At 41.8% G+C, this 26,840-nt stretch overlaps 1 protein-coding gene across 11 annotated transcripts in view; it reads left to right on the top strand.

The window, feature by feature from the left end:
* The window catches only part of PLXNB2 (plexin B2), a 261,927-nt gene that overhangs the window by 151,688 nt on the left and 83,399 nt on the right, over positions 1-26,840 (top strand). The window contains exon 5 of one of the 11 annotated variants that reach the window (XM_069801979.1): positions 16,638-16,750. The exons of 9 other annotated variants lie outside the window; for them this stretch is intronic. The gene's annotated coding sequence lies outside the window, so the exon portion shown is untranslated. Of the gene's footprint in view, positions 1-16,634; positions 16,751-26,840 lie in introns of all 11 variants that reach the window. One more of the 11 variants, XM_069801978.1, reaches the window with a different exon arrangement.

Raw genomic sequence — 26,840 nt, 5'->3', positions numbered from 1 at the left:
CAATTAATGTTATATTTAATTAAAGGATTTTAAAAGGATAAAACTAAGAATTAAATATTTGTCTGCTTAATAAATTTTTAGGGCTAAATTCAAGGCAAGCCTGTACCTTATTTGATTAAGTTAATGCAGTACATGCAAAAGACATTATATTTAAAAATAGCTGTTCCTTTGGACAGCTAGACAATATTCTAGTGTCCTGTTACTGCAGCACTCAATTTGATCAAGCACAATGTCATGAAGTAATGTCAAGACGTAAAAATACCTAGTTTTAGGCAGGAAATTTCTCATTGCCAGTCCGTAAGCCAATGACTTTGTAAACAGAAGTCTTCTAGGGATACATGAAATACAGTCTTGTTTATTCTTGCTGGTTTTCCTTAAAATTGCATCAGTTTAATTTGTGACTAGTTAAATGGTTCATATTAAATTACAGTTCCTGGGAACTTCTGAGTTTGTGAAACATTGCAACTCTTGTGTTTATACACAGCTAGTATTTTTTTTAAAATGTGTCTGGAAATTTCCAGACAACTGAAGGTATCTGCCACAGTTTTCTTCAAAGCTAGACCTATGTTTTCAAAAAGCATGTTTTGAGCTTGTTCTTGCCTTTTTTTTTTTTTTTTTTTTTTTGAACCTGGATGAAGAATGATGGTGCTGTTTGCACTGAGGAGGTGGAAGGTGTGCATTGCTTTGAGAGCTCTGGCTGGTTATTTTTCATATATAAACACAGAGCTGTGTTTAACTTTATTTCTAAAAAAAATTTTTTTTTTCCCCTCCTGTGGAAATGATGACTTCACAAATTATGGTACCTGTTATGGGGATTTATACTCTGACACCCTCTTCTTACCTTCCTTTCTTGAGGTGTTTTCCAATGAGATCGTCTTACTACGTGTCAGAGAAGTCCTGAGGACACTGCAGGGGGTGCTGCGAGACCCTCACTGAGAACAGAAAGCTGGGTCACAGTTTTGACTTTGGCATCCTCTGCATCAGTTCCACATACAAAAATCTCTACCATAGGCTATTGGCTATTTGGCTCTTCGGGGTACTTGCAGAGGGGGAAAAAAGGGTCACAATACCCTTTCCATTGTAATGAAAAGAAACATACAGTACAGCTGATGTCAGGAGTGGTGGAGCAGATTCCTGAAGTCCTTTTGCACTTCTTACAGCCAGCATCTTTAGAAATCATAAGCTTTATCATGCTGTGCATGAGAAACTGGAATAGTTTGGTCTCTGTTCTGCAGTGACATTGATTGCCAGTGCTTCATCAGAGGTGGCCAGAAATGAAATGACTGTAGAGAGGTCTGCTTGGTCGCAAAGCCAAGGAGATCCTGTTCAAAGGCCAAGATGGAGCTAGGAAGGGAAGGTGTATGGTCAGTAACCCAGGGGTGAGCTGATTCGTTGCATTCCCAGGTTTTTCATACCCTTAGGTGAACTCAGATCAGACTGTCCATCCATATGTGAATTCTTTGGTTGATTGACTTGAAAGATATATTGGATAGTGTTTGTTTATAGTGGTCTAAGCTGCAGGAATATGGATTTTATCTGGCATATAAATATTTGTGGTCCTACCGTGGGTTTGCTTTGCAGGATGTGTATGCTTCCTTTTTGGGCTGCACCATGTGGGAACGTTCTACCTGTTTGCATGATTACAGATGTTGCCTAAAGGAGCTCTATGCAAAGAAGTTATCTCTCCTCAGGGAGGTATATGTGAGCAAAGCTTTTACAGCTGGGGGGCAAGCTATGCTGAGAGAAATTGTTCTTTGAAAATATGTCTTTGAAGTATATATAGGACCAGGAGGAAAAGAACAATTAAATGATGTAGATGGGGAACAGAAACAAAAAACTAAAGAAAGAAAAATGTTCCCAATACATCTATTTTGCACAACTTGGACAAAATTGCATATGCTAACATTCTTGTAAGCAAATGCAGTACCCTGAAAATAGTCACCTTACACAAAAGCAGGTGTTTATTCTCATGAAAGAGGAATGAGCGGAGATAACATCCTATCCCAGCAAGCCTGTCTGTCTGTTGTCTTTGACAAGGGGAGAGGCAGCATTTCTTTCTCCAGTTGTAGGAAACCTACTGAAGGTGTTTTACTCAAATTGTGTCAGGACATGTTTATACGGTCACTTTATTGGGTACCAGTCCATGCTGTTGCCAAACAAGGTAGGTTGGTACTCCCATCTCCCCTAGCTGTTTGTTTCTGCCACTTCCATGGGTGGCATAAGTATGGGTGCAACCAAACCTCATGCCTAAGCAAGAGCTGAAAACTAACCTGGCCAGGAGCTGAAAAATGGGTAGTTCCTGCTGGAGCAGCTCCATGAGTGTCTTCTCACCACCTCTTCCATGCCAGTACCAGCCCAAAGCAGAGCCTTCCTTTCAGAGCATTGATTGACTCTCATTTAGTATTGTTTCTGGACTATGGCATATCTGACATGGCCCAGATTTTGAATTTTGGTGTCTCTTCTTGCTGGTTTATTTCTGTATGTATGGCCACTATAAAACAGTGCTTTTGTAGGGTAGGCATGAAAGCACCATACAACAGGTTTCTCAATCATATATTGAGATCATACATCACTTGACAGAGTGTTGCTTTCACGTTCACACAAATGTAATTCCCTTTTGTTGAGAATGCAGTAAGAGAGTATAACTACCATAAGGACCAACAGATGATGTATTTGGTGAAAAATGAAATTGCTAAAATACTTAAGAATTGTTGTATTAACTGTTTTCATGGAATAATGAAATGTAATGTTCTAAAAAGTAAGTGTCCGATTTTGGTTATCTAGTGATCTGTTGCTGCTCTACCGTGTTACGTTATTACAGGCATCTCTATCTTTTTATCTGCTTGGTTATCCCTTGTCCTTTATCCTTACTGCACAAATCAGGATTTTTGCAGTACAGAGGCTGAGGATTTACCCTGTGCCAAATAGTGATCCACGAGCTAAGACAGGGTTAGAAATTCTTGGGTTTATTCCATAGACCATCCAGGTTTAGAGTTGGGACTATGAAGACTGCACTTCTTTCCTACAGACCAGTCAGTTCTAAAAATAACTATTTTCTGAAAGCTTCCGTATGAAAGTGTGTATGTATGCTTATTACACGTAATTTCCCTGTTGCTTTTGCTTGGGTGTCATTTCTTTGTCCTGCTTTGGTTCCCTCTGAATTTTGAGCTGAGCTCTCAGGGGATGAGCGTGCTGGAGATCACCATGGCAACACTCTGAAAAATGCACACTGCAGGCGCCAGGCTTTGCCGCCGTTATCCCTGCAAGAGCTCTGATGATCTGTGGACTTGTGGACTTATTCAGGAGCTGTGAGAGGGATGGAGTCGGTGGCTGAGAGCTGGGGGTACCATGCCAATTAAAAACATTTCCTGTGTAAATTGAGGAACGCTGGATATTGTTCGCTGATGTACAGCACTAGCATCCAGCATTTTCGTAGCTTACTGCTGAGATTTCCCTCAGCAGACTGTAAACCCTCTTTATTTATTTCACATAATTCTAATATTAGTCTCTTCATTTTGGCTCTGCCCACTTTCACTCAAGACTACTGTGGGAGCCATTGCAAAGGCAAGGTTGTTACCCTAGTAAAAGCTTAAAGATGGTTGATGATAAAACATGTCATAAAGATTATGATGCAGAGTTTAAAAGAGGTGAGTGCTTGTATCCCTGCTGTTCCCAAATCCTTTTTCAGGAGAAAAAGAAAACATTCAAGGAAGAGTTATTTTATACATGAGTATTTCACAGCAGTGGTTGGGAGAGAATAGGTTCTCTCCAGCAGCAGGAAATAATGGAAACTGGGTAAAAGTATATTGCCATCTGAGACAAGAATTAGGGGCTCTAGGTTGTGTTCTGACAGGGGAAGTGTGACATTAGAGTTTTGTTTTATATTACTGAAGTAAGAAGTACAGCATATCCCAGTACATGGAGGCAGTGGGGGGGTGTCTTTCTTTTTTTCCCTTTTTTTTTTTTTTTTTTACATTATTATCACAGCCCACCAGCCATAAGGCTACACCACCAGAAAGACATGGGCTTGTAATGCTCAGAGCAGTGACTAATTCAAGTGTGATCAGCAGCCTTGAATAAGGTGCCTCCGCTTCCAGTTATTGCATGGGGAGCACTAAGCCCATGAAAGCAAAATTCATGAACAAGCAGGATGCAAAGCAGGAATGCCCAAAATAGTTGGCAAGGAATGCTTAGGAGAAAAATGTATTTGAAACCTTCCTTTCAAGGGGTTTTCCCAGTCCCATTTGTGGTTGTATAGCGGTCAATACCAGTGTTAAACTGAGGGGAGCTCAGATTCCCGCTCTGAAAATGGGTTATACATTCTGCATTCATCACTGGGTAAAATGCACAAGCTGGTCCTGCGCCAGGAGCCCAGATCACCCACACAACTCAGTGCTCTAGAAGTCAGGTTTCCCTCAATCTGTTCCTATAAACGTGCAAGTATTTCTTGTACAGCACTGGATCAAGGAGCTCTGCTTCGGGCAAAGGCATCTGGCAGCAAAGCGTCAGAGAGATGGGTGTGGATGCACTCAACAGCCTGAATCGAGATTTCCCAATTCCTAAAAAAAGCGATCTCACTACAGAGCTACTGTACAAACACTGCAGCATTATCTGCGTGCTCCCACCCTCCACTCCCTCCAGCCAAGGGCGTGCGTTTCTTCTTGAATGTAGGTGGCTCTGGCAGCTAAGTGCAGAGATTTCCACTGCTGTGTTTAAGTGTTCAAAATGTGGATTGAGCTTCTACTGGAGATAAATATAATAATGTTTAGTCTGAGGTTCCCAGACAGGCTTGAGCATGTGAAAAAGAGCAGAACCGCTGAGTGCTGACAAGGTGAAGGTAGTGCAACTTCTGTAGAATCCAGAATTTGGGGAAAAAAGGTAGAAAACTAATGGTATACATAGTCAGAAGTTATGACAACAGCACTCTGGTATGACATATAAACCTTAGGAAATGCTGCTTTCATTTTTTGTCATTATAGGGCTAAGAATGGTTTATTTCAACACGGAACCATTAATTTAGAATAAATTGGCCAATTTCCTTTTAAGGCCAATTAAATAAATTCACACATGCCTCTTTGAAAGAAGCAGTAAAATTATGAGTGATGCCACATATTTTAACCCATTTATAGAGAATAGAACTTCAGCAGATCAAGAGGTGTTGAACATTCCTGTAAATGCTGGTCAAAGAGTCCAGCACTCTTTAAGAGACTAACTGAAGAGAAACAAAGTTCATGGGTTATTTTAATTTCCTGTTTGTCTATTTAAAGTTCATATTTTTAAAACAGAACTGAAAAAGCATATTTGTGCATTTTGGAAGACTCTCATTCCCAAGATTTCATCAAGATAAGACTTTTTAAAACTTAATGTTAAAAAGAGTACTTATTGGTGGTGATGTGGTTCTAGGCAACCCCTGAACTCCAAATGCAGTTGACAGGGATGCCATAAGTCAAAAAATGTTGTACCTGAGCCCTATTTTTTAACTGTAACTCTAAGAGAAAATTGTGGAGGTTATGTGGGTCACCACTCTGCCAGAATGCATAATGTAAACAGGATCAAACGACTGGGAGCTCATGGAATCTCAGCATGAACAAAGTTTTCAGAAGTGCTGACTTCCTACTACAACTTCTACCATCAGCATTAATCAAATCCAGTGTATTTAACTTCCTTTGCCATTCTCACTAAAATTAGATTGTTTACATTTTTGAGCACGCTAATGGCACAGTTATTTACTGCTTACCTCTACTAGGTGGAAGAAACCTAGTAGAGAATCAACCTGCTCCTTTCACCTCTAAAACACAATTATTACAATAATGCTGAGACTATTGTTGCTTTATAGAAAAGTTTCTCCTAGATGAGAAAGTGAGAGGTTTAGCTCAAAGAGGCTTATGATTCCTTTCCTGTGCTGAGATGGTATGAAATACCTGAGCTCTTGAGGTATGAAATATTTGATTCTGCCAGTTCCTGAGGGCTCTGCAGAGAAAGGAGGGCAAAAAGATCTTCAGAAGCTTTCCCAGAAAACCAGTTTTTGGTGCTGACCGGCATTAATACCCAGTATTGTTTGTTACAAGCCCGTTTGTTCCTAAAAATGTAAATGTCTTATCCTGGAGGTTCCTGCATTAACTCATTATTTGAATGTGTCTTGACTTTGATGTGGAAAAGCAATTTCTACTGTGTATAAAATGTTATTGGGAGAAATACATTTTGCTGCTCATATAGTGAAAGAATTCTTCGATTCAGCCCCATTTCCCTACCTCAGCCCTGTTGTTTCTAATGGTGCTTTCACCTAGCAAATTCAGGCCTTGAAGAGAATAATGCAGTAGGTAACACTTTTAATCAGTATAGGAAATACGAAACAGCAGGGAATGAATTTCCAACTGTGCAAACAAGAAAAAAAAAGGAAAAATGTGAAAGCTGGTTTTGTCATTTCTTTCTCCTTAGATTGGTCTTGCCCATGGGGCTTTTATGGTGCCACAGTTGCATACTTATCAATAATTGTTTCCTAATTCTGCTCCATTTCTGCGCTGAAGTAGTATAAAATGTTGAGCTCCATGCAGCCAGTCAATTTTCAAGATCCCATGTGGACAACAGAAACCAGTGTACTGTTAGTAATCTGTTAAAAGGATAATTTTCCTCTTGTATCGGTGTTTAATTGGATGGAATCTCAAATCTTAATAGTACCTACATCACTTAAATACTGTTCTCATCGAGGTATGACAATGGACGGGGAAAGGCTGCTCGTTTGAATAAGAAGCTTCTCTTTAATTAGTCCAAACCATATCTGAGTGGGGGAGAAAGAAGTTTACCAAAATCATTTCAAGAGTCAGAACTGGATAATTTCTTGTGGCAGCTGTTCATTTATACTGGGGTGTTATTAAACAAAGTGTAAACTGAATGTGTGTTTGAGGAGGGCTCACACCAAGGGGCATTTCAGCAGGGACAAGGAAAGTGGCAGTTGCTTGTCAGTCACGAGCAAGCTGGGTTAGACTGCACACCTCGGCATCAGGCTGTGTCTGTCTGTGTTCTGAATCCCACTGGGGCCTGTGGGTCTTATCGTGATATAAAAACAGTGGTTGTCTGAAGCTGCATAGCCCAGGGCTGGAGTGAAGGCCAGCACCCGGCTGAAGCAAGGGCTGCAGGGCAGGCATGGTGTGCTTGCGGCAGCTTCCATCTTTTCTTTGCCTTGTTTTTTGTTTGATTGATTTTTTTTTTCCCCAGCATAAGCTACAAAAAATTAAAAATCTTACATATTGGTGTTCAGTGTACAAGGAGGAAGTTTTGTTAGAGGGGGCAGGGAGAGTTAAACCCTCGGAGGCAACTGGAAGACTGGAAGCACAGGGTCAGTGAGTGGTTTTTTGAACAGCTAGGGGTGGGAAAAACAGGTGGAGCATCTGTGCTGTGGGTCGGGAAGGCTATTGTAAACAAGGAAGCATCATTCAAAATGCACCCCACCTGGAGTTCTGTGTCCAGCTCTGGGGTCCCCAGTACAGAAAGACATGGACCTGTTGGAGTAAGTCCAGAGGAGGGCCATGAAAATGGTCAGAGGACTGGAACACCTCTCCTATGAGGACAGGCTGAGAGAGTTAGGATTGTTCAGCCTGGAGAAGAAGAGAAGGCTCCTGGGAGACCTTATTGCAGCCTTTCAGTACATAAAGGGGGGATATAAGAAAGATGGAGAAAGACTTTTTTACCAAGGCCTGTAGTGACAGGACAAGGGGCAATGGTTTTAAAGTGAAAGAGGGTAGATCTGGATTGGACATATAAAGAAATTCTTCTGTGACGGTGGTGAAACACTGGAACAGGTTGCCCAGAGAAGTTGTTGATGCTGCATCTCTGGAAGCATCCTAGGTCAGGTTGGATGGGGCTTTGAGCAACCTGATCTAGTATAAAATGCCCCAGTCCATGACAGGGGGGTTGGAACTAGATGATCTCTGAAGGTCCCGTCCACCCCAAACCATTCTGTGATTCTATAAAGCTGGCGTCCTGTCCAAATAAAGAAAATTAGAAGAGATTTTTAACTCCAGCAGGTTGAATAGAAAAGTTTCAGTTAGGCAGGCAAAAATCACTTTTGAAGAATGACTTACCAGAATAGGCTAAACTAATACCCAGGCCTCCTTCAGACATGCCAGGAACAAAAAGCTCAGTGTAGGGCCAACTGGTGGCTGGGATTTGAAAGGACACTCAGAGAGGACGAGGCCCTTAGAAATACTTCATTCATTCTTGCTGCATCCTGTTCTCTCTGGAAGAGGTCAGGGATTTTTTGCAGTGAAGTCCTTTGGGTGGGTGGGAGAGGCGAGTGCTGGCACAGGCTCACTTGAGAACCTGTCTCAGTGGGAAATGACCATGTGATAGATCTCATGTTTATACAGGAAAAAAAAATAGTTTAAATACACAAAAAGGAAATGTCTTTGAGTATCCAGCTCTACACAGAAGAGCTAAGATCTTTTTCTTCCCTCTGCTGTCATTGGGCTCTGGCATCAAGGCTTTACCATGCAGGAATGTAGTTTTTCTAGTAATTGTCATGGAGCCATTAGGAGGTGACTTATTTCTAAGTTATCTCTTGCTATTATTCACAGTCCTCTTTCTTCCTACTCTGTCTTCCATTTTAAAAAAAGCCTCTGGCAAATAAATCAGGGACAGTAAAAAACAATTTAAATCCTTCCATAAGAAATGGGATTTGGCCATTCCCCAGCATGGAAGGAAAAAAGATGATGTGAAAGTGGCAGCACAGTCCTGATTGCTTATTTACCTATTCTTGGTTCAAATAAATAGGGTCCAGTTAAGATATAGGTGATTAGGGCTAAAAAGGAGCAGGTTAGAAAGCTATTTATTTCCAAAGATCTTTTTGAAAGAAGCAGTCTCCCCCAAGACCTCACGACCGTCGCCCGCTATGGTATGAAGGGAGCACCATACGCTTGGATGTTTCATTGCTGGATGCAGTACAGGGCAAAGCTCTTGAAAGCTTCCAGTCATTAAACTTTGCTAAACAACATAAAGCTTTTTTCAAAGAATGGTACTCCTGCTTCACTGAGCTGGCCACCGTCCAGCCCTAATAATTACCTTCTGCCTATCTAAATTGCTCTGTTTATTTAATTGGACAAGGTCATATGTCAAAAGATGTTATTGGGTAGGGTTGGTGACGCTAGGACAATAGGTACTGTGTCACCCGACTCATTCAGGGCTGGGTGAAGCAATTCCTATGTGCAGATCATACTGATTTTGTGCAAATCACTCTGAAGCTTGCAAAGGACTTCATAAATCAAATAGCAGTCCCAGTAAGTTTAAACAAAGCATTATTAATAAAAGTGCTGATCCCTGTCCACTGTGGGAGTTGTATATGGATGTTGTTATAGTACTCCAGAATGTATAAAAGAGAGAGGCCTGGCTTGTACTAGAAATGAAGAAGTTTGTCCATATGCGACTACAACAGGTTTATGGCCATCCCATAGTGATGCAGTGCTGGAGGGGATAAGGACCATTGATTCTTCTAGACAAAGGTGGTTGTCTCTTCAAGTAGACTTTTTTTTCCCTGTCACACTGCTGCTTAAAGGCTAATACAAACCTTAATAAAACATTACATTTGTGTCATCAGTAAGATACCCAGTGCACTTCCTCAAGCTCTGTTAACCGTGCTTGCTCTGCGGGAGGGATGCGGCTGTCAGATTGAGACCCTGGTGTTCCAGGTGCCTAGTACAGTGAAATCAGCCGTCTAACACAAAGTATGGCAGACTGCTTTGTCAGCAGTTCTTAAACTTCCTAGACTGGAAGGATATGAGAAAGACATTACAAGTTGAGGAACTTTTTCAAATAAGCAAACAACGGTCCTGCTGAGCAAAGCTGTTTTTGAGGGGGGAGGTGTTTGTTTAATCACCTAATGGAGCTGGTGCGTTTTTTACAGATGTACTCAGATCGAGCAGTGGCCTCTCAAATCAGTGGTGCAGTTGTCTTGTTGTTTTGGTTTTTTTCTTTTGCGTACAGAGGTAGGGATCCGTCCCCCTCCCTTAGCTGTTCCTGTGGCAGTGAGCATGGTTTATATACTGGTGAGACTGCGCAAGGTGACCTTGCTTTGCTCTTTGAATTATGACCTTCTCAGTTTGAACACTTGCAGTGCTTTAATATTAAACCACTGCCTCTCTTGCTGAAGGCACTGTGCAGTGGGAGTAGAGACAGTTTAAATCCATTGCCAGAAAGCAAGAAAGACTTCATTAATGTCTGGAGTATTTGAATCCCACCAGTGTTACTATCTTTAGCATCTGGGATCAATTATTTCAATGAAATAACAAATGCACCCAAGACAGGCAATTCTTATCCCTATTCCACTTCATAGGCAGTTTCCCTATAGCTGTGTCTTCTGGGTGGTTGTACAGAGCAGAGGGATGTCCCAGAGGTTGGGCAGTTTCTCAAGAGAGTTAAAAAGTAAATTACTTCTTCTCACCATGTTCTTGTTTCATTCTTTTCTGCAAATCTTTGTGCACTATTAATGCTTTTACTTTTCAAAGGCTTGTCTGAATTCCCAAGTTGGTTTAATGTTACTGAATGATTATATCAATTTAGCTGAATACTCTTATTTGACACAAGCCTAACTGTCTAAATAAATATTTATACTCAGTCTAAACAAATCTAAATGTTAAGTATTGACTTAAAAATATTTGAGTGCCTTATTTCAAAACCTTATTTAGAAACCAAATGAGACAAGTAAGTATAGGTGAAGTTGAAACCTAAACAAGCATGCTCATCTAACTATGTACTTTTACAGCCTGCCTAGATACCACACCACAGGAAAAGCAGTGCAAATCTATGAACAGTGGGGCTAAAAATGTGTTGCCCTTTTTTCTCCAAAGGCAGTTTAGTGCTTACTCTAAAATCAGTGGGTGAGACCGTATGAGAATTTCTTGGCATTTTGGTGACAGATGGTGCTTTCAAACATCAAGTTAGCAGGGAGAGTAGGGTGGCTGGGCATATACTGGCCAACGTGGACTAATTTGCATGATAGTTTCCCTACTGCACAACTGTAGTTCTTCCTAAATGCATGGAAGTAGTGCTCTTGTTTACCATTTTTTGATGACTGTGTATGGTTAGACCTGAGGCCAAGAGGCCATTGTTAAAAACCGTTGTTTTGCCTGCATAGGAATCCTGCCCACCATGTTACTGTGAAGGAAACGTGGTGGCAATGGAGACCAGAGCAAGTGGCAGCGTCCTGGCTCCATCTTCCTCCCCATGAGGTAGCAGAGCTGGAGATAATGGTGATGGACTTCAGGCCTTCCCTTAGTCACTGTGAGCAGGGACCAGCCAAAGGGCAGTGGCTGTCCTTTATAGACACTCCAGTTTGAAAACTAAGTGGAGAGACACATTTCTGTCTGAAATCCATATGAATTTTCTGCCTGAAGATGTTTACCCAAAACTTTAAGGAAAGTTTAATACTGCGGCTAATTTTAGCAATGTACTGGAGCCCTCTGGGTGCTTGTTTTGGTTTTTTGAATCTTGCCATGAGATGAGTTCTCATTTTATGTAATGTTTTTCACCTATGTGTCACACATTCTTTGCAGCTGAATAAAAACACTGTACTCCAGTGTTGCAACTTGGAGACCAAAGCATTGAGACTTCAACTTGCTCAGAATTGTGGTGGAGTAGCCTCCTTGCTCAAGCCCCTTGTCCAGCATGGTTCCATCTTTTGGCACCAACCCTTTTCTGTGCCATCTTTCTTTGAATCAATATTAGGAGTTCACTTGCCAGTCACATTAGCTATATCAAATTGCAGTGGACTCAGCCTGAATGAACTCCAGCTTTTTACAGGTGCTGATACAGAACTAGTCCAGAGACAAAGCCTTGATGAGTTGCTGTTATTTGAATTCTCAGAGCAAGCAAACATGGATTTCAGAGATACTCAAAGAATGATCTTCATCATCTCAGACATCCTCACATTTCAGTACATTAGTAACTAATTTCTGAATATCTCTGTCAGTTACAATTCATGCCTGCTCTTCTCCCATCAAACAAATGGAGAATAGTAAGTTTGAGTTTCCTACTGGCTTTTCTTTATGTCATTGTTTAAGTCCTACAGAAAGCTAGTGAGAGAAATCTGTGCTCAGATACACATGTGCAACCCTGCTGTTTTCTGTGGGAGATGGTGCATAGTTATTTGATGGTAGATTGTATTAACAAAATCATTTGCAAAGCAACATAGGATATACAAGTCATTTATGTCTCGGAGTGAAGCTTCCTCTAATGTGACTCCACAGGCTCTGTACATGTGCAGCAAAAACCTGTTAGAAATTTGTCTCTTGTTTAGCACTCAGTGATACGGCGATTTCCAGGTGTTGAAATGGGATTCCTGGCCTCTGGGACTGTTTTCCAGCTTTGTTTTGGAAGGGCAAATGCTTCCATGGGGGAATTTCCAATGCTTCAAAGCCTTCCTGTGCCCAGCAGGTTCTAGCCTCACATGTTTAACAAACCTCCATGGTTATCCTACTGTCATGAGCTTGATGGTAGGCATATTTAAAGCTTGGAGATACGATGTTTCTGATGGCAGTCATAAATGCACAAAATATTAGCATCTGAATGTCTTCAGAAATTCACGTTGAAAAGACCAGGCCAAGGGGCAGGAATTTTTAGTCTTGTGCTAGCACTCTGTCATGGCTACAGATTGCTGGTACATCACATCCCAGGCATGCAGCATGAACAGACAAATACCTCTCTACTATGATGTGACTGATAATACTTTGCAAGCATCATACATTTCCACTAATTGGATCCTATTACTACCTGGTGTGTAGGTCATTGCTCCTAATTAATTAAGGGCCAAGAAGGTACTTAGTAGGTTACAAGATGCAGATGAAGACAGATGTCTGCTTGGGAAATTAAAATATACCAGTTTGAGGATTTTATATAAAAACAGATCAACTATACAAATCTGATATCTAGCCCGATCCTAATAAACCTGATGAAAATTAGAGAAATTAGATCTGCTTAAAGCTAATAAGATGTGATAGAAATGTTCAAAGTTGTCTGCAAAAATACTTTCAGGCAGAAGTATTAGCATTAAGCATATTTTTTACAAGGATTAGGGACAATATTTTACAGGGTAAACTAGCCCATAAAATTGTTCTTTTTTACTTGAGTCTATAGAAGGACTTCTCTCATGAAATACGCAACCTGAACAAAAACTCAGTCTTCAGCATTGCACTAATAGTTTGTTCTTTCCGTATACACCATACAGAAAATCAGAAGTGCTCCTGAAACAACTGAGCTATGCATTCTGGTTACTTGGAAATAAGACTATCCAAATAAATGCTTTAAAATATATATATATTAAACACTTTAATTCTGACTGTCCTTCAGTTGTTTGCAGAGGAATGCAGATTCTGCTTTCAGTGATGTCGTGCTTTGAGGCATGTTTCCTATTATCCATACACATCAGTGCTATAAACTTGATGTCTTAATGTACCCCTATAAATATTCAGCTTATTTGCTTTCAAACAGTTAAAAGTGTTTATGCATGGTGATCATGTTTGAAGACTTTCCTAGACATATATACTCTCCTGTAGAAAGTATGCAGGCTGTGTTTGAATTTAGACTTTATCTACTGTACAAGATTTCTAAATACATTGAGCGGCCACTGTAAATTCAAATTTGAAATATATATATACCGAAGTACCCCACGTGCAAAGCAAACATTGTAAAATATACTTGAATTAGACCTTTTAACCACATCAGTGGGTGCCATAAAAGAAACATTTAGCCTAAGAGCTCGGAAGATGCATGATGAAAGCTGCCCAAAAGAAGTCTTTGGAGGCTGCCTGAATAATTAGGGTTGTGGGATGAAACTGGTCATGCAAGGAGGAGGATTTAAACTGCTCTCTATTCACCTCGTATAATGTAGCTGGCCCTTATTGGCTCTACTAACTCATGTGTCCAAATGTGCTTACCAGTGAGAAGAAAAATGTTCCCACCAACTGCCAAGCAGCCTTGCAGTGGCCTCTCCGTCCTACTACAAACACACAGAAGAAACTCATCTTGTTGCAACCAGAATTCAACCGTGCTCTGCAGCAGCAGAGGCTACAACACTGGGGAGGAGGTGGCCTTGGTCTTGTCACTGGGACCATACCTGACATTTTGTGTCAGGTCTGTGGGAAGCCAGTAGTTTTGGTGGAGACCTCTTTTCCATTTGTTATCATTGGCTGTTTCACGGGGCATACTTTTGTGTTTATTCAAACATCAAAACGAGATGGAGTCAAGAAGTGGGGTCGCCATAGGTAGGACTGTGTGTGAGGCAAATGCTGTGCCCTACATCCTGTGGCTCCTCTGGTAAGAAAGTAGTAAGAGTTTGCATGGCTTTACTTGTGGGTTTGCATCTTTCGTCATGTTTTTTTTTCATAGGGATGCCTTGGCAGCACTTATTTAAGCAATAGGTTAAAGATGCACTGTGCTGCCTGAAACGTGAAAAATGCTGCTCCTTTATTTGAGCATGGTTGGCCTGGTTCATCAATCAAGGACAGAGAGGGTTTAGAGTTACCAACTCTTAGGAAGAGTCAACTCTAAGTGTTAGGAAACCGAAACCAGATGCTCTATTTACAGCGCAAACAGTGCTTCTGCCTACACCCCCCTTTTTTTTTCTTTAAAGATATGTTTCTGAGTCTTGCAGTTGTTTTAGGTTAAAATACTATTTGAGAATGGTTTGACTGCAAGATCAGCAGGCAGATAAATAAATCCCCCAAACCATGGGTTGTTATTGGTAGGAGTGGAAGGGCTGGTCTGCTTGTCTGTCGCTATTTACTTCCATGCATCTCAAATTGCACACTCTGATCTTTAGGAGCACGACTTGTGGTTCTCGAAAGCCTTTAAGGAGACAGGAGGAAATTATAAATCTGGGACAAGTAATTATAGGGACAAATTCTGGTACTTCGGCCTATGGGTTTTTTCAGGGCAGAGAGGAAAAGACCATACATGTATGTGCACTTACTGGACAGCAGCATTTCCAAGTAAAAATTGCACCCTGCATAGGGGGGCCCTGTTCAATACTTAAAGGGAGCTTATAAGAAAGATGGAGAGAGGCTTTTTACCAGGGCCTGTAGTGACAGGACAAGGCACAATGGTTTTAAAATGAAAGAGGGTAGGTTTAGATTGGACATAAGAAAGAAATTCTTTATGATGAGGGTAGTGAGACACTGGAACAGGTTGCCCAGAGCAGCTATGGATGCCCCATCACTGGAAGTTTTCCTGGTCAGTTTGGATAAGGTTTTAAGCAACCTGATCTGGGAGAAGATGTCCCTGCTCATGGCAGGGGGATTGGACTAGATGATCTTCAAAGGTCCCTTCCAACACAAACCATTCTATGATTCTCTGCAAGTTTATGCATCACCTAAATCCTGCTAGAGCCTTCAGTGCCAGCCATAAACAGTTCCTGGCCTGGTTGGCAAGTTCAGCTGGAGTGGGTCCTGAGCCCGCCTATGCAAATTGGCTGGTTTTATTCATGTCTGTCCCACATGTGTTAGAGCTGCTCTGCGGAGATTGTAGCATTGTGTTCAGCATGGCTGAAGACTTGTAGTTTTGAAGGAAGGACCTCTGTTTTGGAGGGGTTAGGCAGGAACTGGTGTGAAATGGCCAGTAATATATTTTCATCACGTGTTGTATCATGGTCCTTTTTTGAAATAAAGTGATCCTGGAGATTAAAACGTGTTGGACAGTTCTGAAGCTAGGAAAACACATTTTATGACTGTGTTATGCATCCATAAAAAGGGGATTTTATAATGCTTTTGCTGACAGGCCCTTAAATAGACAGGCACAGGTAGGTGCTGCTGCCAGGTCTGTGCAAATTACTGGTTAACTGGCTATATAAATTTGGAGTGAAATATAATGAATAGAGACATAGAAGTGCACGCAGTGTCTGTCCAGGCAGATTGGATAAGCGCAAGCCAGCACTGTTCTGTTAGAACCAGGGACACTCATTCATTTAGATGGGCCTCACGTGTTTATTAAAGAAAGAAAAGAAAACAAACAAAAAAAACAAACAAAAAACAAACAGGAAAAGGTAAACACAAATCAAAACGCTGCAATTCTGTTTTGTCTTTTCTTGCCTGCAGCAGCCGAAAGCCACAATGGATAAATAAGTGCAATCAAATGCAACTTGCTAACACACAGCCTGTTCTGTATTTGTTTGCGTCTCCAGTGCTTAACCCTTTATAATGTGTATGGTATTTATTTTAGCACGTTCAATTTCCTGCAAGCCCTCTTTCTTGTGGATTCTATTTCACTCATCTCCCCACTACCTTAAAAGCTTCTCGGAGTATTTACCACGTGCCCTTTCTTGCTACGCTTCTCTTCTGCTTCTCCAAGCTGTTTCTGCCCTGTCATGTGTCTCCCCATCTTCTCCCAGCTCCCTTCTCAGCTGCAAGAGTTACCTGTCTATAAGCAGAAGCAGACCCCCAAGTTTGTTGTTTCTGCTGTGCTGCTTCACCTGCACCATGTACCACTAGCTCTTCTTGGCTCCTTGCAGCGGGACACCAGTTCACCCAGCACCGTCTATTCTGCGCGTATGTTCCTTCCCCCTCCCCAAGCTGGAGTGAACATTGAATATGTAAAACCAGCAGGTGCCATGAAGTTAAGTATGTCTCACTGTATTTTTCTTTTCTCTGAAAAAGCAGGAGGAAAAAAAAGAGGAGGAACAAGCAGTCAAGAAACAAAAGAGGTGTTTCCAGATAAGGCTTGAAAAGAGATGGGAAGTCAATGAGGCAGTATGTCTGAGCTCCCCATCGAGGTCTGAAAATCACCTGAGATTCTTGTTCTTTCCCCCCCGCCTTTTTTTTTCCTTCTACCTCCTGCTTTGTCATCAGAGACTTTCCACAAGAGTATTCAAGCTGTGGTAGTAGCAGCAGCTGCAGGAGAGGAAAACTTGGAGGCTGTGCCTAAGAAGAAAAGAAAAGAAGAAGGTGGGGGGAGGAGGAGCTGTAAGAAGATGTGAAAAGATGTGTAAGGCAGGAAAAATAAAAGGGCTTTATAAAAACTGTCATGAACATTAATTTGAAGGGCAGAGAGAAAAATACCACACTTTAATCTCAGAGCAATCAAAATGAGCAACACCACTGTGGACATAAAAATGGTCCAAATGAAAGTTTAAAGAATTTCAAGAAAGACAAACCAGACAAACCCTTGCAATTTATCTCCAGCAGCAGAAGCCAGGAAAATTCTCCATTCCTCAGCTATGTGTTTCTTGGCTCCCAACATTCCATAAACTTTCCGTTTCAAGGATTTTTCCCATCCTCCTCTGCCTCTCTCTCTTTGTGGCTTGCATTATCAGCTGCCTAAGTACAATATATATTGTAGTACCCCATTTAGTGCAGTTGACAGCTTCCCATTTTTGTAGAGCTGCTGTCCCACCTCTCAGAAGTTCTGGATAAATCGCTGGCATAGCCAGATAACTACATTAAAGTGAAGAACGCAGGAATCCATTAAACCCAAATGGGAACACAAAATCAGGAGAAACAAAGAATAAGAAGATAGCATGGTGATGAGACACGGAATCATACAGCAAACACCACTAAGTGAGAGGTAGAATTAGAGGGAAAGGATTTTGTTGCGTGGGACTTCATGAATTACTCGCCATATTTGCATTTCATTGATTTATGGGTTAAAATTTATTTATCCCACTGATTAATAGGATAAATTTCATACAGCCTTATCATTGCAGCTTGTACATGATTCTTCTATTAAGTTCTTTAATGTTATAATGTAACAGGAAGAAAAAAATTATGGCTCTCCCTCCTGCCCAAATGCTGCTTAGCTTTGAAAGTCGGTGTGCTGTCCTGTACAGCCGTATTGCAGTTGGGAAACCCCTGGCTGTTTCCAGCTCTCCTCTTGCTATGCTCAAGTCAGCAAAGGGTATGTGCAGGTTCAAGCTGCAGCCGAAGCAGGCTGGTGCTGCCGCGAAAGGCTGCAGCTGCATTGGACATCCGGAGCGTGGTTTGGTGCTTCTGTTTTGAGGGGGAGGGTGAGATGGATCGCCTCCCTGTGACCCCTCGAGTCTCATTTGTGTAATCTGTAGGGAAAGGAAAGCTTCACACATGCTGGAAATGTCCTTTTGATTTGATTAGTTTGTGTGTGTGTGTGATTAATGGTTAATTATGAGGAAGAAGTGGTTCTGGCAAGGAAGGAGCCGGAATAGTTTGTGTTTGTTTCCACATGGTCATGCTCAGATTCCCCCACACTGGAAAAAAATCCGCCTCCTTTCTTGTTTCTTCCAGGGGAAGTCCAAAACCAGTCCTTGAAGATGACCTTAGGACTGAAAACAAGCAATTCGTTGTTGTGGTGTGGAGCTGGTGACACAGAGTCCTTTTACTATCAGTATAAATGCATTTTTTTCCTTGTGCCGTAATACTCTTACTAGCGTAGGGAAAGCCAGCAAATTAAAGCTATCCTAACTCCCTGGGTTTTCCCTCCCATGCTCCAGGCTCTCTCTCATTTTCTGCTGGTCCCTCAGATAAAAGAAAACAAAAAAGTTTTCCCAAGTTGTAGAAGGGGTAAAATAACCCAGGGCTTGCACAGAGCTGGCGGACGAGCATGGGGCGGTCCCTGGCTTCTGCCGGGCTTCTGTGGCCACCTTGCACAGCAGTTACTGCAGGGAGCTCTCCCCCCTCGAAGCTCGGGCACCTCAGATGCTGTGACGGGTATTTACACTTACGGCCAAATTAGATTTGGCCATTTGCAGGATCAGGGAGCATAGAAGTGTCTTTAAGTGACTTCTGGAGTGTCTGGAGGGGCCCGTGGTCCTGTGCCAACTACAGACTGATGCAGCTGAGTATTGGTCCATATGGCGTCACTGGGCTTAGCACTCAATGAGGTTCAGAAAAAAAAATAAAAACCTAAATTTTTGTTAGTTGGGAGACCTCGCGGTTTTAACAAAACCAGGAAGCGGGTCAAAGAGGAGATTCTGTGGGTTCAGATTCCTGCCGAGTCAGCTGCCTGCTATTAAACACGTCACTTGGCTGCTTTTCTTGCAGTTCTACTACATCTTTGTAACACTGAGAAAGCAAGGCCTCATTTAAATGGGCACTTCATTTCTACTAAAAGAATGCAAAAAAGATGGAGGCATGAATGTAGAAGCCCAAACTGAAAGGGAGGTGTGGTCCAGGAGGGCAGGAATGCAGGCCATCTCATGCAGCGTTTCTTTTCCCTGTGTGTGCTCCTCTGGATTGTGTATATGCAACCCTTTTATGTGAAGTGCTAATCTGAACACTTGTCTTCATAATAAAAATTACAATAATAAAAACTAGGATTTGAAGAGACCTTTCTGGCATAAGCTACCTGTGTCTCAGACTGGTTTATACTCCATAATTGCTGGTAGCTAATGCTGTGGAATGAGGTCTTTCCATAGCAGCTATTTCTATTGACTTTTTTTTAAGCTACTTGGCACTGTGAACTCTTGAAGATACTTTCACTTAAGAGAATTTTTGTTTTGATTCCTAAGAGCAGCAAAAATCCACCTTGGACTATAACAGAATCCATGGTATAAAAGATTTTCAAAATCAAAATGCTGCCAGGTCTGGCTGTAATAAACCAGGGAATTCATTAAAGTTCAGCTTTGTGTAGCATGGCTCTGCTTCTAAGAGTGCATATAAATTTGCAAAGTGCTACTCTTCTTTTTTGTTTACCTCCTGATGTTGCAGAGACAGCACATTATTGGAAATTCTTGAGTGCGATCGCAAAATACATAAGTATGCATTTTCTGAGTCTCATTACCTGTTGTTAATGCTCTTTTGAGTGACTCCTAGTTGAAAAATTAAGGCTCACGTTGTTCCCTCTTGCTCTGAATTTGGATCTGGATCAGAATATTAAATACTTTGGAGTTCAAGTGTGCACGGATGAAAGGTTTTGATTCAGACTACTAATAGTGTTATTAATTTAGCTTGAAGCTAATGACATAATTATTAATGTGAACTCTGAATTTGCTAGCTGTTTGCCTCGCTTAAACTTTTGACTCAACCCTGCCGATTTTGCACAAAGTTCATGAGAGTCCTTGGTGTGGAGATGCTGGGGTGCTGGTGAATACAGAACCTGCTGTGAAAAGCAGTTGTGGTCCTCAGCTGTTAATTCAACTGCAATGCCTGGAGAAACCTTTTCCATGTTGGGACAGGAAAACATTTCTATTGGGGTTGCTGGCCTGTTTGTATGTGGCAATACTGTGTTACTGGAGTTGCCAGAGATATTAGAGCTGGATGAAATCCCCTCTTTAATCCCCTCCTTGCCCCCTTGGAGATTGTGAGGCACAAGGAAGGTTTGGTGATCTTTGGTAAATAACTGGGGGTACAGATTCTCAAAATTCATTTTCAGCCTTTGTGGGAAGCTTGATGGGGATGACCTTGTCAGTAAAGGTCAAGAGAAGTCCTTAAAATTCTCTTTGGGTGACCTTGCTCATGCAACACTGCTTCATCCTTTCAAACACGTCCCTTAGCCCTTGAGCTCCCAGCTAGCTAGGCTGTGGGATGCCTCAGTGTCCTCTCAGGTTAACGGGCTTTCTTAGGGAGTGAGTTATCTGAGCTCTTTTTGCTGCTGATACCTCAGATCTTCTGAAAGATGAGAGTCTCCAGAGTAATGTAAGGATCTTCTTGCCTCTGCCCCTTTCCCAGGGGAAACGTCCAGCACACACTTTCCTCTCCTGTGCACTGCTGGCCTCTGCTGATGGTGCAGGTGCGAGAGATTTACTCCTCTTTGGGCCCCAGAGTACAGCTCATTATTGCCAGATGAAACCATGGTATAGGTGTATTGGGTTTGCATAGCAAGGTTTCGGTAGCAGGGGGGCTACAAGGGTGGCTTCTGTGCGAAGCTGCTAGAAGCTTCCCCTATGTCCAACAGAGCCAATGCCAGCCGGCTCTAAGATGGACCCACTGCTGGCCAAGGCCAAGCCCATCAGTGACAGTGGTAGTGCCTCTGGGAGAACAGATTTAAGAAGAGGAAAAAAAGCCTGCACAACAGAAACTGCAGTGAGAGAGAGGAGTGAGAATATGTGAGAGAAACAACCCTGCAGACCCCCAGGTCAGTGCAGAAGGAGGGGGAGGAGGTGCTCCAGGCACCAGAGCAGAGATTCCCCTGCAGCCCGTGGGGAAGACCATGGTGAGGCAGGCTGTCCCCCTGCAGCCCAGGGAGGTCCACGGTGGAGCAGATCTCCACCTGCAGCCCGGGGAGCACCCCACGCCGGACCAGGTGGCTGCACCAAAAGAAGGCTGTGACTCCATGGGAAAGCCCCCGCTGGAGCAGGCTCCTGGCCAGACCTGTGGACCTGTGGAGACAGAGGAGCCCATGCTGGAGCAGGTTTGCTGACAGGACTTGTGACCCCATGGGGGACCCACACTGGAGCAGTTCATGAAGAACTGCGGCCTCTGGGAAGGACTCACGTTAGAGAAGTTCACGGAGGACTGTTTCCTGTGGGAGGGACCCCACACTGGTGGAGCAGGGGAAGAGTTTGAGGAGTCCTCCCCCTGAGGAGGAAGGAGCAGCAGAGACAACTTGTGATGAAATGACCGCAACCCCCATTCCCTGTCCCCCTGCGCCGCTTGCAGGGAGGAGGTAGAGAATTTGGGAGTGAACTTGAGCCCAGGAAGAAGGGAGGGGTGGGGGGAAGATGTTTTAAGATTTGGTTTTATTTCTCCTTATCCTACTCTGATTTGATTGGCAATAAATTAAGTTAATTTCCCCAAGTTGAGTCTGTTTTGCCCGTGATGGTAATTGGTGAGTGATCTCTCCCTGTCCTTATCTCAACCCACAAACCTTATGAAAGCAACCAAAACTTTTGTTTTCCACATCAGGAGTAGAATCAGTAATACAAGTACTTGTCCATTTTTTGCCACTTTTCCAGCATTTTGACCAGATGGGATAGTTTGTTCCATACAAAGACGCCCTGTATCTTAGCATATTGTGTTTTGAGGAGCAGTGAAAGAGAAGGAAAATGGCTCCTTCTATGTTTGAGCAGTACAGGCTATCACAACTTTTAATGAAGTGGATATTGGTTTTTCGTTCTCTACAGAGTGACCTCCTGCAGCTCACTGACCCACAGGTCCCATCTGCTAACAGCAGTCACAACTAAAGGGTTGGACACCCGTCACAGCGATCATTATTCTCAGTGGTTCTACTAAACCAATTTTGGACCTATGCCATAGTCTACAAAAGGAGTTGTTCTCTTTCTAAAGCCTTTCCAGCGTGTTGCCGTGCTCTTAGGAAACAGGTTTGAATCCAGTGTTTTTCCAGGTGATTCCTTCTCTGAATGAGCGAGCTCCATCATTCATTTGGTTTAGGAAATAGTAATAAAAGTTGTAGCTGTGGAGGAGAGTGCTCACGTTTACCTACAGTTCTCACAGAAGTAGAAGCTTTGAAATCCAAACTGAAAATCTGCTCATCCCGTGCCTCGCACCCATTCTCCAGTTTCTGTTCTGAATTCCTTTGAGCTTAAAAATGAAAGCTGAATTCTTTTGGACTTCTGAAAAACCTATCAGAAGCTAAAAGCAAAGTTACTCAAAATGAGGGAGAAGAGAAATTGCTTTTCATTCCTCTTTCCCAAATATCTACGCCATTTGGGTGCATTCTTTGGATTTTTACCTTTTTTATGTTGCAATTTTTGGGTCTTTTAAACAATTTTTTTCCAATTTTAGGGTCTTTTACATCTTTTGGGGTCTCTCTGATTAGGGGAAAGTTTGTGGGGAGAACCGCAGTTCTCTGCATCACTTATTGTTAAAGCATATCAGTATCTGCCTCTCTTGACAGAAGCGTTTGTCTTTAGACCCAGAATTTCAAGTAACAAAACTTTGTCTGGATGAGATGAGGTAACAGAGTTTAATTCAGTATATATGTACGGTTAGTGAAGAACAGCTCTGCAAAAACACCACAGAAGCTAAACTGGTGAGATTATTCCTTCAGTGAAGACTTTCTTGCCCATCATTTTGGGGAATAACAGCTGTTATAGTTCTCAGTTATTCCAATTTCAGGCAAAATTTGGTATTCTTTCACTTCAGCTGAAATTAATGTTAGAAATTAAGTAACATAAAGCTAAAGTTATATTGAAGGCTAAAGAAAAGTGACTGGGGATGGCTGAAAAATTGAAGGTTCCCAAATACAGGTACAGCAGAGGATTTGTGCAGTGAAGGAGGAAAGCACCTGCCACATCCATGTCAGCATGTTGCTAGTGCTAATTCTTAAGGGTACTTACAATAGTGTGAAATCAATTTGAAATTCACGTTGTGCTTGTAGATTATAGATGCTCTTTTTTTCTGCATGTCTTTTGAAGAATTGACTGTTACTTAAGGTTATTGGTCTTGCTTGAGTAGAAAGACATAAAGTTATGGGTACTTAAATTAAAATTGATCTAGCAGTAGGGCAGATGTCTGGTAGCTGTGTCATTCCAATACAGTGACACTTTATGGCAGTTCCCCTGTATGAAGTGTTCTCCTGGGTGCTCTATGTTTTCTGCACATAACTTCTAGAGTTTCATATTTCTTGTAAGTGGCAAGACACTTTTTTTCAGTGGGTTTCTTTTAAAGTGCTTGCTGCCATCCCGCTTTCCTTGTCACCTGTCAAGTCTCTGGGAGACTGGGAAGGGGCTGTATGTTATCCACACTTTCTTTTTAATTAACATGCATGTTTTTATAATAAATCTTTTCTGCTTTGGGAGTGTGTTTATTATTACTGCCATCTCTCTAGGATGCTCATTGAAATCATGTTGTCTGTAAGGTATATGAATCAGAAGAGGAGTATGTTTTGAGATGGGTGAAGGGATAGGGAAGGCAATGATGAAAAAGGGAGGAATCCAAAAAGGAAATTACTTTGCAATTCAGGTAATCTTGATGGGACAGTGATAAAGGTGATTCTAATGATATCGTGGGGTGTGGGGAGCAAGAGGCAGGGTGGAGACAAGACAGGAAAAAATGATGTGGTCAACTGCTCTGTTGGGCTTCTTTTATCCTGAGTCTGCTAAGGGCTTAAAACTAAGTGCAGACTGAGGTCAGAGGGTGTACATCAGCTCTCAGGACTAGGGCATGACTTTGAGTAAGCCACACAGGCCCACGTGTATTTAAAGTATGAGATTAAGCTATTGGAAATACAGTTGTCATGCTGAACATCTCGAATTCCATGCTCTAGCCTGGGCTTCTTACTCTTTTTCTTTTGGTTTTCTGTGGCTTGTTCATTTAAAACAGGAGTTTTTCACAGGAGGAAACTGTCCCTTGATACATTTCCATAGCACCTAACTCAGTAGGGCATCTGTGTTAATAGCAGCCCTGTCTTTCTTACCACATCAGCTGGTTATAGGAGGATTCCGCCACCTGCTACTTCCCAATTAAGTTAAGATCAGGTGAGAGTGAGCTGTGGTTATAGTGCATCTCATTTCATTTTATTTGCTTTTTTCTTTCCTTAAGCCTGGGATTTGAGAAGTGCACGGGAATTTAGTTCTGGATCTTTTCCATAGTGTATTTGATTTTTGTTTACTGTTTGCTTTGAAGGGGTGGCAGGAAATGAAACTAATAGGTACAGAGAATGAAGAACTGTTACATTGCATGGAGGTTTGAGATAATCTAACAGTGTTTGGCATGAGACCAGGGTGGCGGAGTGTAAATGAGAAAAAAAAGGGGGAAAGAAGGCAAAATGAATGGGGAATGCATGTAGTTCTGAATAATTTAAGTCAAAAATTTGACAGGTAAACAAGGCAGAAAATAGTAGGGAGGAAGCATTACCCATTTTTGTACAGAGAGATTAATTACTCCTGGTAAGAGTCTGGTTTAGAGGTGCAAAATGTATTTTTACTTAAATCCTGGCTCTGGCATGAACCAGCAAGACTCTTTGTTCCGCCTGTGAGATGAAGGCAGGTGTATTGCAAGTGCAGCCTCTGTGTCCTGGGTGCCACAAATGGACAAAATGGTTTTTTAATCCACTGAAATAAATGGACATGGAGGTGAACCGAGTACAGAAATTAAGGTACAATAAATTGTAAGCTGGGATCAAAGCTTGTTTGGAAAATTGAGGTCCTCGGAAGTGGGAAGACAAGAAGAGTTTCTGACAAATAATATGAGAATTCTTCTGGGTTCCTTAGAGCGGGTCTGAGGTTGTTGTAGAGAAGTCCAAGACTTCATTATGTAGCAAGGCAGGTGCTGAAGTCTGTATGTCTGAAGAATGGGTTATAATTCTTAACCTTTTCTTGGTCACTGTCATAATGAGGTAAACCTGTCATTAGAAAGTCAGGCTTGTGCTGTCAGTAATGTACTGTCGCTTCTTTGACCTCATTTTACAGTTAGCTACTCAGTTTGTACATAAGAGCTGTAGCAAAACAAGATTGAAGTTAGCCTTTTATTTTGTCTTCATTACTATCCTGAGTTACATTTAGTAGGGTTTTGGTTTTTTAGAAGTTAGAATCACTCTGCTTTCAGAAAAGCTGTTCTCACCATTGCACACGTGTTTTCTCCATACAGGAGCAAAACGCAGTCAATACTAGAGGGCAGGAGTTGTCTTTCTGCATTGCTGGCAATGCCAGGGTGGTTTGGGGACCTGGCAGATGGCTTGTGCTCACAACAAGAGTCCTTCCCTCACTGCTCAAACTTTTGCAGCCCAGTTGTTGATGTTTAACCTTAGTTACCCAGTATAAATGATGATTCAGGCAATTCTCTTTCACACCACACCACAGTCTATTGCTGCTACCAAAAAAGAAGTTATAGCTGACACAGGAGCATGGTTCCGTTATTACTATTTTTATTATTTTTCTTTTATTTTTTTTCAGTTCCTCATTTTGGCATTCTGTGCTGTTTTCCTCCTCCTACAAGGCTTTTGCCTGTTAGATTACTTTGTTAAATGTTTCTCTTGTCTTTTCTGGGGCTTTGTTTTTTCCTTTCTATTCACTGTTCCAGATATTTTCAGATTTAGCTTGAGATTCCCTGTAAGTCTACAGGTTCTTTCCTCATCGGACTATGGAGTCACATGGGTAACTTTGAAAATGAAAATACTGTGGATCATATTTGTTTTTCAGTACTTCCTCCAAACAGTATTTATCTTTTCCCCCTAACATCAGTGTGTCCAAGCATGCCACCTGTTTTCTGCTCTCAGAACTAAACACTTGCAGAAAACATTGACAAAATGTTCTGTGCTTAGGAAGCCAGTTGGGACTTGCCTCCTTATTTAACTCTTCAGGTTAAAATTAGACCCCTTCTTACAAGTTTCAGGAGGTCTTTCTCTAATTCCAAACAGCCAGGTGATCTGCTTGGGAAGTAAAAATTCTGGAAAAAAAAAAACAAAACAGTAACAGAATCTTAATCTCATAAAACTCTAAGACAGATTTGTTCTTAAGACAGATTTGAAACTATTAAGTTGCAGTGCTCTAGTGAATTGAAGTGTTGGGTTGTAATGCATACCAGCAGTCAAAGGCTCTACCGTCTTCCAGCTTTACATTGAAGAAGGATTCTTGTAATGCCTTCTTGAAAAGCATCAGTAGCCAGATCCAGACTTGTAGTCAGTGGAAGGTTTTTTTCCTTCTGGGGAAAGTCCTGCAACACCAAATGTCTCAAACACTTTTATGTAAATTCTCCCCCTCTATTAAACCCAAAACACTGGGATCCTCCAGCTTATTTTTAAAATTTCGGCAGTAATTCACACAGTATGAAGCTGTCTGGAGAAGCACTACTGCTTCTTGGCACTCTATGTTGTTTCAATTGTCTGTTGTTCTCATTGTGCTTTAGCACAGGATTGATTGTCTAATTGGTTATATGATAATCATTTAGACATATGACCTTGTTTAATCCTTCCCCAACATACTAAATTGCTAGGCAATTAACAGGATTTGAGGCTTTCCATAATCTTCATAATGTCTACACATGCATAAGGAT

This window comes from Haliaeetus albicilla, chromosome 14, assembly GCF_947461875.1.
Source record: "Haliaeetus albicilla chromosome 14, bHalAlb1.1, whole genome shotgun sequence".
Lineage (NCBI taxonomy): Eukaryota > Metazoa > Chordata > Aves > Accipitriformes > Accipitridae > Haliaeetus > Haliaeetus albicilla.
Note: the sequence above shows the minus strand (reverse complement) of the source record. Positions and strands in the feature narration are given on the sequence as shown.